This window comes from Cydia splendana, chromosome 2 (genome assembly GCF_910591565.1).
Source record: "Cydia splendana chromosome 2, ilCydSple1.2, whole genome shotgun sequence".
Classification (NCBI taxonomy): domain Eukaryota; kingdom Metazoa; phylum Arthropoda; class Insecta; order Lepidoptera; family Tortricidae; genus Cydia; species Cydia splendana.
In genome coordinates, this window is record NC_085961.1 from 29,619,274 (window position 1) to 29,630,334 (window position 11,061).

Consider the following 11,061-nt stretch of genomic DNA (forward strand, 5'->3'; position numbering starts at 1 on the left):
TTAAAATTCTTTGTATGAGATTAAATCAAGTATAAGATCGTTGTAGTTAAGCTTTTTTGGCGAAATTATAGGAATAGTAATATGTATTAGAAATTGTAATCATAATACGTAACTATTGAAACGAATAGTACTTAAATTAAACTTTTTGAAATTGTAGTTTTAACCTTTTGACCGTAAGTTACGCTTACAGACTTCTATAGTAAACTCGATTTTCTAGTAAAGTAGTATGATCTCTTAGTATGGAGTTTTGCTAGATTTTACATGGCTCAAAAGCGTATAACTTGTTCTTATGAGAGAAAATCATTTGTGTACTTTTTGTATTGTACATCACAATTGCATGTTACCTAGATTAGATTATATAACCATGTGCTATACTACTGTGACAAAAAGTATTGAAAATACTCTTGTTATATATAAATGTCCAAGTTAAAAAATGCCCTTGAGAGTACTTTTGTGACTTTGCAAGATTATTCGTTAAGGAATAGTTTTCACATGTGCATAAACTGTTTAGCTACACATGTAAAGAAATCGATTCCACTACTCTCTAAAATGCCATCATTTGATGCTGTTCATCAGCAGTTCCACATCACCAAATGGTGCTTTCCGACAGCAAATGCAATACCCATAACACTTAAGTTTCACTATATTAGTTAATTCCCTCAATTTCTCCAGAATCCCATCACCAGATCCTGTTCTGGTTATAACAGAACCAACTCTCAAGGGCATTTTACGCTGGACGTCTGTTTTAAGAATGTCCATAACCTGGAGATACCCTGGACTATGAATTATGAATAATTTTCGGTGCAGTGGTCCGTATTTTAAAGCTGTGTTAGATGTAGCGCTTCCATTTTATATTATACAAGCCGGAGCCTGAAACAGGGCCAAATATTAAAAAGGGCTTAGAATTTTATTTCGAAAAATTTTAATTTACTGTTATATTTATGCTCATGTTCAAAGGCCCATCCTGTATACGGTATTGTATTTGAGACCACTTAAATATGTGTATTATGAAATTACGTATTGTTTAAAAGTATAATGTTATAATCGCTAGTGAAACTTGTGTTGCGATTGGCGTTGATATTGCGAAATAAATATTTTTATTTGCATATTTTGTTCTTTTTAGGGTTCCGTACCCAAAGGGTAAAACGGGACCCTATTACTAAGACTTCGCTGTCCGTCCGTCCGTCCGTCCGTCCGTCCGTCCGTCCGTCCGTCCGTCCGTCTGTCACCAGGCTGTATCTCACGAACCGTGATAGCTAGACAGTTGAAATTTTCACAGATGATGTATTTCTGTTGCCGCTATAACAACAAATACTAAAAACAGAATAAAATAAAGATTTAAATGGGGCTCCCATACAACAAACGTGATTTTTGACCAAAGTTAAGCAACGTCGGGAGTGGTCAGTACTTGGATGGCTGACCGTTTTTTTTTTTTGCTTTTTTTTTATGGTACGGAACCCTTCGTGCGCGAGTCCGACTCGCACTTGCCCGAATTTTTTTACAATCACCCCGTACCTTACATGTACCAGATAGTACTTTATTAAACTTTCAATATCACACGATTGTGTAACCACTAATTCCCATTTTGTGTCCAGTGTCCAGTGGTAAAAAGTATTACGTGGTAACATCGAGGACACGTGGGACGGATCAATACCAATTTCTTATCACTGGGGACAGCAGGAATTAAAATGATGGTGTTACCATTCATTTAAATATTTAGATCTGTAGGTCAGGATTCCTGAATGTACATTTACTTATAATTCAAATAAAACCTATGCCACCTGGAAGGTAAGGCTGCGCTGGCGTCCAATAAACTCGGTGTGCTCAATTAAGCGAGGCGATACTTTACTCCGGGGCAAAGACTGCTGCTTTATAAATCGCAAGTCAGACCCCATATGGAGTACTGCTGTCACCTTTGGGCAAGAGCACCTGGATGCCAGCTTGGACCCTTCGACTCAGTCCAAAGGCGCGCTGTGCGAATCGTCGATGATCCCAAACTCACAAGCGGTATTGAATCTTTAAGTCTAAGGAGAGACTTTGCCTCCTTGTGTGTGTTCTACCGCTTGTACAATGGGCTGTGCTCTGAGGAACTATTTGACATGATGCCAACGGCCGCTTTCTATCACCGCACCGCTCGCCGTCGGCAGGGTGTTCATCCTCACACCCTAGAACCTAAATGGTCGCGTACTGTGCGATTTAAGAGGAATTTCCTCCCGCGGACGCTCCGGCTGTGGAATGAGCTCCCTTCCGAGGTTTTCCCGAGGGTCTACAGTATGGGGTTCTTCAAAAAAGGAGTGTACAGGTTTTTAAAACGTCGGTAAAAGGTCGACAACGCGCATGTAACACCTCTGGAGTTGCAGGCGTCCATAGGCTACGGTGACTGCTTACCATCAGGCGGGCCGTATGCTTGTTTGCCACCGATGTGGTAAAAAAAAAAAATGAAGTTTCCTTTCATTCATCGACATACATACTTAACAAAAATGCTTCGTAGAGGATAATGAAAAGGTCTCGTGATTAACGCTGAATGGGTTAATGTGACTAGCATCATCAGAAACAATCATACTTGTCGTCCCCCCCCACACACACACATAATTACATAACTCGTCATTATCAACATCGTTTTGGAAAAGGACTGACTGATCATCTTTAAACTGCAGAAGAGATTATTATCAAAATGAATGTTCTTTTGAAATAGCGCTCTTTGGCTTAGCAGGGCAGTATTATAACTTACATTTATAAAAAAAACCGCATCCAAATCGGGTTATCCGTTATACCAAAGAGAATAGATAGTATAGAGGGGCCCTGTCATAGTAAATTTACTGCCATCTAACGACTAAAACTAAAAATGAAAACGTATAAAATTATCAAAAATATATATATATATATGGATAAATGATTTTATTATTTTTATATCATTTTGACCCATGTTCACTGATATCTGTGTTAAAATTATTAAATATGAAACGGTGTCGTCACTCCATCTAGCCGAGCATAGGCCAAAGGTGTGTGCGCCATCTATCCGAGAATGACTTTTTCTTGATTACCGATTCTTGATGTCTTTGGTTATACATTTGAAAATTTATAAAAAAAATCGCATCCAAATCGGGTTATCCGTTAGCATCGTATGCCACAGACAGGACAGATATTAGTGTCAAACTTATAACACCCCTCTTTATGCGTAGAGGGGATTAACTAAAGTCTTCGACATACTGGGATTTTAATAGTATTATGTGGGCCGTTCCCGGCGGCACTGCAATGCCGGGCCGACCCGTGACGGGAGTGGAGCGAGCCCCGAACATCCCGTCGGTTTACAAAAATCAGTTTAATATACTGGGGGCCTAGCCGAAACGCATTTCGAAAAAAGATATCGCTAACGAATCGATAAAAAATGTATGGGAATGACAGGTACCGTAGATGAGTCTGTCGAAAAATATTAACGAATACAAAAATGTTAGCCAAGTTGCAATGTTGTAACGAAACGCAAAACATTCGTTACCAAAATTCGATATCTGCCATACATTGTCTAGCCAAGTGACACTTTTGACAAGCGAAATCGAATCGTTATCGCCTCCTAGGTGTCAATATCTAGCGCGAGCTATCCCCTTGCAGATAACTTACCGAAGCACAAGAAAATACCGAATAATAGTGTTTGTAAATTAGAATTTGTAATAAAAAGCATACTTCAACATTATTGTGGGCGGCGAACAACGCGGAAGTGTCGCTTAGACGCAGGCGCCGTCTGAAAAATCGCCTCTATTGAAACTTGAAACTGCTTAGGAAAGGACTGCCCTTAGCTGGTGATCTTATCATGTATGCTACGATCAAAGGATTGTGGGCCGTACGCAGCATTTCACCCAAAGGATCCAATGTGACCGAGGCGCTGAATATCTACCTATCTATAGTGACAGTGTCATGGAAAAATGGATTATGCACCCACAAATGCAACACGAAACAATGTCCCTACAAAGGTAAGAGTGAGTCAATAACTTATCCCTACTATACCTACTAATAAGTATATAAAATATGTTATTAATGCTAAAATAACTAATGTGTTCCTGTTACGTCATCAAATATAAACCGATGAACGGTGTAGATTAAATTTGGTACCCATATGCGCAATGGCAAGCACTTGTTTTTCAATAGGAAAGTGAATTGAATGTGTAAAGGCAAAGGTATATAGGTAAAGGCTATACAAATATAGATAAAGACTCGGGAACAAAAGTTCTTCACACAAATAAATGCCCTTCCCGGGATGCAAAACCATCACCTTCATAGGCAAGGTCACTAACAACTAGCAATATTGTAGTGTCATCCCATTTTCTTAAATTGATTTGAAAGGGATGAGACTACAGTGTTGCTACTTTTTAATTTCTACAATTTCTAGTCAGACTCTACAGTAAGCTCAAGAAGACTTGTGTTGTGGGTACTTAGGGTACTTAGATAACTATATATAGATGGTCAAACCAATTTGTCAGTCAGTAAGAACCAGGAAAACTATACTCATACTTATCTTTTGGGTGCTAGTACTGGTATATGACAAAGCTAGTATGATTCTCTCTGTCTTTGTTTGAAATGAGACAGTCCTTTGACAAACTATACTTAAATACATAGACAACACCCATGACTCAGGTACAAAATATCTGTGCTCATTACACAAACAAATTTCCTTACCGGAGATTCAAACTCAGGATTATCAGCTTAACCGGCAGGGTCACTAGTCACTACCAACTAGGCCAGACGGGCTGTTGTCATACATATACATTATCAACCATATTAATGAAACTTTTTCATATTATGAAACATTGTATATGACTTCTTTTGGCAGGCGCAGATACAGTCAGCTGCAGAGAAAAGGTCCCACCCCTGCATACAAACTTCTATGTAGTGGTGGTACCTTTTCTCTGCAGCTGACTGTACTTACACACTATATAAAAATAATCATAACATGTACTTACACAAAACATTTAGTTTTTTTTTGTCATATGACTGGTAGAGAATAAATATTATAACCAAATGTTACAGAGTTTGTTGAAAAACTAAGCATTCATTTTGTTTCAGGTGACTTGGATATTCATTGCAGCCTTGGCATATGAACCAATACTTTATGGTGCTCCAAAGCCAGGGTCAAGGGAAGAAACTATGTCACATGTACAACCACAAAAATATATTGAGTGTTGTTTTACTATTTTAAAACACTGTACATAATATATGTACAAACATGGCTACTGATTTCATGCTGCTGGCAAAAAATACCTGCTGCATCTTTCATTAATAGATTTTCAATAAAATAAATATAATTTAACTTTTTAACCCAATCATTGTTTCATTTATTTATGGCATTTATTTATGGTGGTTACCACCTTAACTTATGGTATGCCTAGGAGCAGATCTGCTTCCATGTACTTACCTATATTCAACTTTAAAAAATGCAATAATTTTTAAAAGTTGTCTTTGTAAAACGACCGGTCTGGCCTAGTGGGTAGTGACCCTGCCTGCTAAGCCGATGGTCCTGGGTTCGAATCCCAGTAAGGGCATTTATTTGTGTGATGAACACTAATATTTGTTCCTGAGTCATGGGTGTTTTCTATGTATATAAGTTTGTATTTGTCTATATAAGTATGTGTATCGTCGCCTAGCACCCATAGTACAAGCTTTGGTTAGTTTGGGGCTAGGTTGATCTGTGTAAGATGTCCCCAATATTTATTTATTTATTTTATTTTATTCAATTATGATTGATATATAAATTACAAATTTTTGACAGGAGCATACAAAAGGTTAAATATGAACAGCCAGTAGCTTAGTGGGTGAGATTACCTTCCCAAATTTCCATTGACTATAAATAATAAAGATGTGTTTAATTCATTTTTAACGCCTCACTCACTTAGGTATTTCTATTACTGAGTAAACAAAAATCAAAGACAGGTAGGTAATAAAAAAATAATATTAAGTAACACTAAGTATGATTTATTAGTTTTGGTTTCACAGGCAGCTTTTATCTTATCTAATGCATCTTCTTAGTCGGCGTCTTCATTGCTGAAGGTCGTGTCTAGTTTGAAGAGTTTCCTGCGCGATGTACCATGCTTTTCCAAGTGTTCCTGTCCTCGGCGATCTTAATAGATAAATCTAATGCATAACATCTATGTATTCAATGTCCGCTTGACTTTTGATAATTTCGAAAATGTTTGAAGTCTATGAAGTAAATGAGTTCACTGAGGTTACACTGATTTGGGCAAACCTGTCCACAATATCACTTCACGGTTTGAATCAATACTAACGCTTAAAGTATTGTCTCTTCTGGTCAAGTAAGCCAGCAGTGCACGTCCTTAGCACTGGTAACTGCCATGAAGGCGTCATTGCAGCGGCAGCTCTGACTGTACGTGCCAACTTGGCGAGAACTTCTCAGCGTGGAAGAAGAGCCCGCGGAGCCGCTCTTGCCCGCTCTGGCTGCGTCGCCGCCTTGGTTGGGGCTGCAGGGACGACGGCTGTCTGAAATTGTTAAACTTTAGGTCAAAATTATATGCAATTAACAACGCACTCTTCAAATATTACACTATATAGAGTTATTTTATCACGAAATTGTGATAAACTAAGTTAAACAAATACCAAAATATTTAATTTGCTTACCGATAAAACAATTATTTTCTCCAAAATTAGATTCGCTGTTCACTTGATACTCTTGACAGCTGACAGATGATGTTTCTTGACGGTTTTGAACGAGAACCACAGACAAAAATTAATTTTTACCGACTTGGCGCGTAGAATGAGCGTTAACTAAAAAGATTGCCTCTTGGCTAGGTTATTGTAAACATTATCGACCAGTCGCTTGCGATCGTAGAGATCGAATCGATACGGAGCGAATGTAATTCGGCTACGCCCCCTGGTCCCTCAGTGAGGGAACTTTCAGATATTAAGCTGAAAAGAACAGATACTACACTTTGATCTTAGCCAAAAGGCCGAGAAGCGATACCTGCCATAACCAAACCGAGAGACGCCACTGATTCAGGAAAAATCTTAACACCGCGATGTAGCCTTACTATAGCGCCATAACAGCGACATCTAGCGGAGAATTGGGAAACTAAAATCCCATACTATGACCAAAAAGAATAGATAGTATAGAGGGGTCCCGTCATTGTAAATTTTGTAGTCACTGTAAATTTACTGCCATCTATCGACACACGACTAAAACTCAAAATGAAAACGTATAAAGTTATCAAAAAATGTATATATATGGATAAATGATTTTATTATTTTTATATCATTTTGATCTCTGTTCATTCACTGATATCTATGTGTTAAAATTGTTAAATATGAAACGGTGTCGTCACGCCATCTAGCCGAGGATAGGCTAAAGGTGTGTGCGCCATCTATTCGAGAATGACTTTTACTTGAATTTCGAGGCACGTTATTTCCTTAGACTTTATTCGTCTTATACGAAGTTACATATGTCTTTGCTATGACGACATGGTGCACAAAGTGCTCGTGATCCCATCAATGACTCATCATTTTTATTTTAAGGATAATACATGGCCGATTATTAAGTTTACATCGCTATAGAAACCACTAAAAGCAAGACACCATTAGATTCCAGCCACTTATTGCAGCGAAAATATAGCCCGTGTTGCAAGCGGACATAGGTTATGTTATTGTTATGGATTTATGGAGAGGCATACTAATAGGCGGCCGTTCGCTTATTTGCCACATTAAAAACAACAAATGTTTCATAATTATTTAATATAATCTGAACAAGTCACGTCCACTAAACGTTATACATTACACAATAAATCAACAATGAAACTAAACATTACGTGGACTCAGTCGCTTAATTTAAGCATTACAATGAAAAATTACAACAATCCGGCCTCGGCAATAAACATATGTGTATTCGCTCTCAGACGTATCGGAGCTGCCAAGGCGCTCACAAATATCTGAACACGCCTTTATTACCACGCTGCGATATATCTGATGCTACTATACAGGGTGCAATCTTTTACGTGATACAAAATTAGTGTTTCATATACTTCTTCCCACAACTAAGAGGTCTTACAAAGGTCTCGATTGCTAACTTGCTTTATTCAGTTTTAATTTCAGTTGCAAGATATCCTCTTTTTTTTTCCATATGAATGGTCATCCTACTTCTTTACAAATGAACAAAAAGTTTAGTATCAGTTTTACAGTAAATACTCTAGAGTGATAGGTACCATAATAATTTAAAACAAGTAATTTCGACAACTGTCGACGTGACATGACTTGTCAAAATAATCATCTAACTCAAAAAATTTACCAAGTTTTAAAAATGCCTCCTCCCTATCCTATTAAGCATATTGAGCGTTCGGATATGGTGTCGTTTTATTTTACGACCCATAGTACGGTGCAAACTCAGATATTGTTCCATGAAAAATATCCGGAACTTCCAATCCCGACACGTCGTCTTATAAACAGTACTGTCCATAATTTAAGGACTTATGGCCAGTTTACAGTCCCAGAACATGCCCGAGGCAGAGGACGACGAGCACGGTACGCGGAACCGTTCCGTACTCGAGTACTGGAGTACTTTCACCGCCACCCACAAGCCAGCACAAGGCAAGCCGCGGCTCGATTTGGAACATCCCATTTTTTTATGTGGAAACTGTTGAATGCCCAAGGGAAACATCCCTTCCACTTTCAGCGTGTACAGGATATTGTTCTCGCGGATTACGGCAAAAGGACACAGTTTTGCCAATGGCTACTAGGTCACTTACATCTCAACATCTTGTGGTCAGATGAAGCGACCTTTACAAGAATAGGATTGTTCAACGTCCACAATGAACACTGGTGGAGTGATGTAAACCCACATGTCACACGCAGAGATGCATTCCAAACTCGCTTTTCGCTTAATGTGTGGGCAGGCATTCTAAATAACTGCGTAATAGGGCCGCATTTTATTGAAGGTACACTAAATGGGCCTAAATACGAGGATCTGCTAAGAAACGTTTTACCAAGATTATTGATGGGAGTTCCTCATGAAAATCTAGAAAACTTACACTTTCAGCAAGACGGAGCTCCTGCACACTTTTCACTACGGGTTCGAAACTACTTAAATCAGGAGTTCCCCGACCGATGGATTGGACGCAATGGCCCCATCGCTTGGCCACCTCGTAGCCCTGATCTCACCTCACTAGGCTTCTTTTTATGGGGTGAGATTAAAAGGCAAGTTTACGAGCGAGAATCGCATACTGTCGCAGAGCTTCGCCAAAAAATTATACAGGCGGTTGATGTTGTGAGAGCCAAGGAGTATGTACTTCGCAAACTTAGAGACAATTTAAGACGGCGTGCGGAGTTATGCCAGCAGGAAGGTGGTGGACATTTTGAACAGTTATTAAAATACGTTTGAAGTAAACTAGTTTTCATTTTGTAAATAAATTTTGTCTACTTACTTCGTTTATTATTAACAGTCTTTATGTAGAAGTACAATCACCACACGGTAATGTAGAGCCACTCGCAAATGTTGATAACTTGGCCGTGTAATGCAATCAGGCATTATCGGTAACTTTTGTGTGTAATCGAGAACGACCGATGGTCCCATGATGTGAAATTTTGACGCTGAAAAACTGATTTACGTAAAAAAATGTCTTTCTCTACGTAAATCCATTTAGGTGACAGATTTGTTTGTTAAACGCTAGATGTCGCTGTCCCCAGCGGAAACTGGGTAACGCTAGTCCCTCCAAGATTTCTTAAGAGAAAATTATTCAAATTAATAAGGCTTTCTTCGAATCGGTAATTAGGTACGGAACTTATCAATCATCAATAACAGTGATCATGGTCTAATAAAACATGGTCTTCCATTCCCAGAGTGACACGCGATTACGTCACAATAACATTGCCACTTTATTTCAACATAACATGTTACATGGGTACATTATACCTATGGTTAATAAGTTAAAATATTTCTTTATAATTTTATAATTTTCATTTATATGTATTTTAGCTTAAATTTTACAATAACACGTCATTTTTAATTACTCGTTAGCAATATCTTCCGATTCACGAAAGAAATTTCAGACTTTCGGGTAATTCTGTTTATACTACTGGTACCACAGGATAGCGCTGTGCACATTTGACAATTCGGATCTAGATAACTTCATGCCCTGACCGTCATCCTTGTCGAACGCGTGTTAATTGTTATTTCCTTCTCGCTCAGTGTCAGCAGTCGCAGTGTTTTCCAAATTTTTCACGTCGTAAGCTTGGTAATTAATGTGTAACTGTGAATTAGTTTTTTAAACGTTTGTCTTGTATAGATAAATAAAGTTTAATTTAATACATTAGATTTGTTTTATTTTACTATGTTTCTACATGAATCGATCGACATCGATCAACACTTCTCTTTTAAAGAGCATATAGCATCTCTATCGCAACGAGTCAGGAAGCTTGCGTATGTGATGCGGCTAATTCGTAACTGTGCCGACGAACAGATTCGAAGACTAGTATACGTCACATTATGTCAATCTATATTGGGGTACTGCATATCGGTATGGGGCGGGGCAGGTACTTCAACTATGCTCAGTATAGAAAGGGCTCAAAGATCCGTCTTAAAAACATTGTACAAGAAGCCCTTTCAATTTCCAACAGATCAACTACTTATACAATCCAGCTCGCTCTCGGTCCGGCAATTGTTTATCTACAGGATATTAGGTACGATAATGCATCGAAGCACGATAAACTCGCCCAGCTTCGCAACCCTTACCAGCAAAAGGACTTTTCGGGTTCCACGGAACAAAATGCAAACGCCTTATGCACGTCGCTTCCCGCAATTTCTCCACCCATATGTGTTCAATCACATAGCAAAAATATTCATAGTCCAGAACATGACACTCAAGGAATTTCAGATTGCTGTCCGAAGGTGGCTAGGTTCTCTCTCTTACAAGGAAACTGAAGAGGTACTGAAACCTTTGCAGTAAAACACATGCAGACACACACTCTTACACACACAAACACACACACACACACACACACACACACACACACACACACACACACACACACACACACACACACACACACACACACACACACACACTCACACTC

At 38.6% G+C, this 11,061-nt stretch overlaps 1 non-coding gene and 1 pseudogene across 1 annotated transcript; both read right to left on the reverse strand.

Annotated features, from left to right (window-relative positions):
• Nucleotides 1–3,225: 3,225 nt before the first annotated feature.
• On the reverse strand, nucleotides 3,226–3,368 carry LOC134806178 (U2 spliceosomal RNA; annotated as a pseudogene).
• A 3,406-nt stretch (nucleotides 3,369–6,774) lies between these two features.
• LOC134806177 (U2 spliceosomal RNA) lies at nucleotides 6,775–6,965 on the reverse strand. Its single transcript, XR_010146474.1, has one exon. It is a non-coding gene; the product is annotated as a U2 spliceosomal RNA (small nuclear RNA).
• Between the last annotated feature and the right edge of the window lie 4,096 nt (nucleotides 6,966–11,061).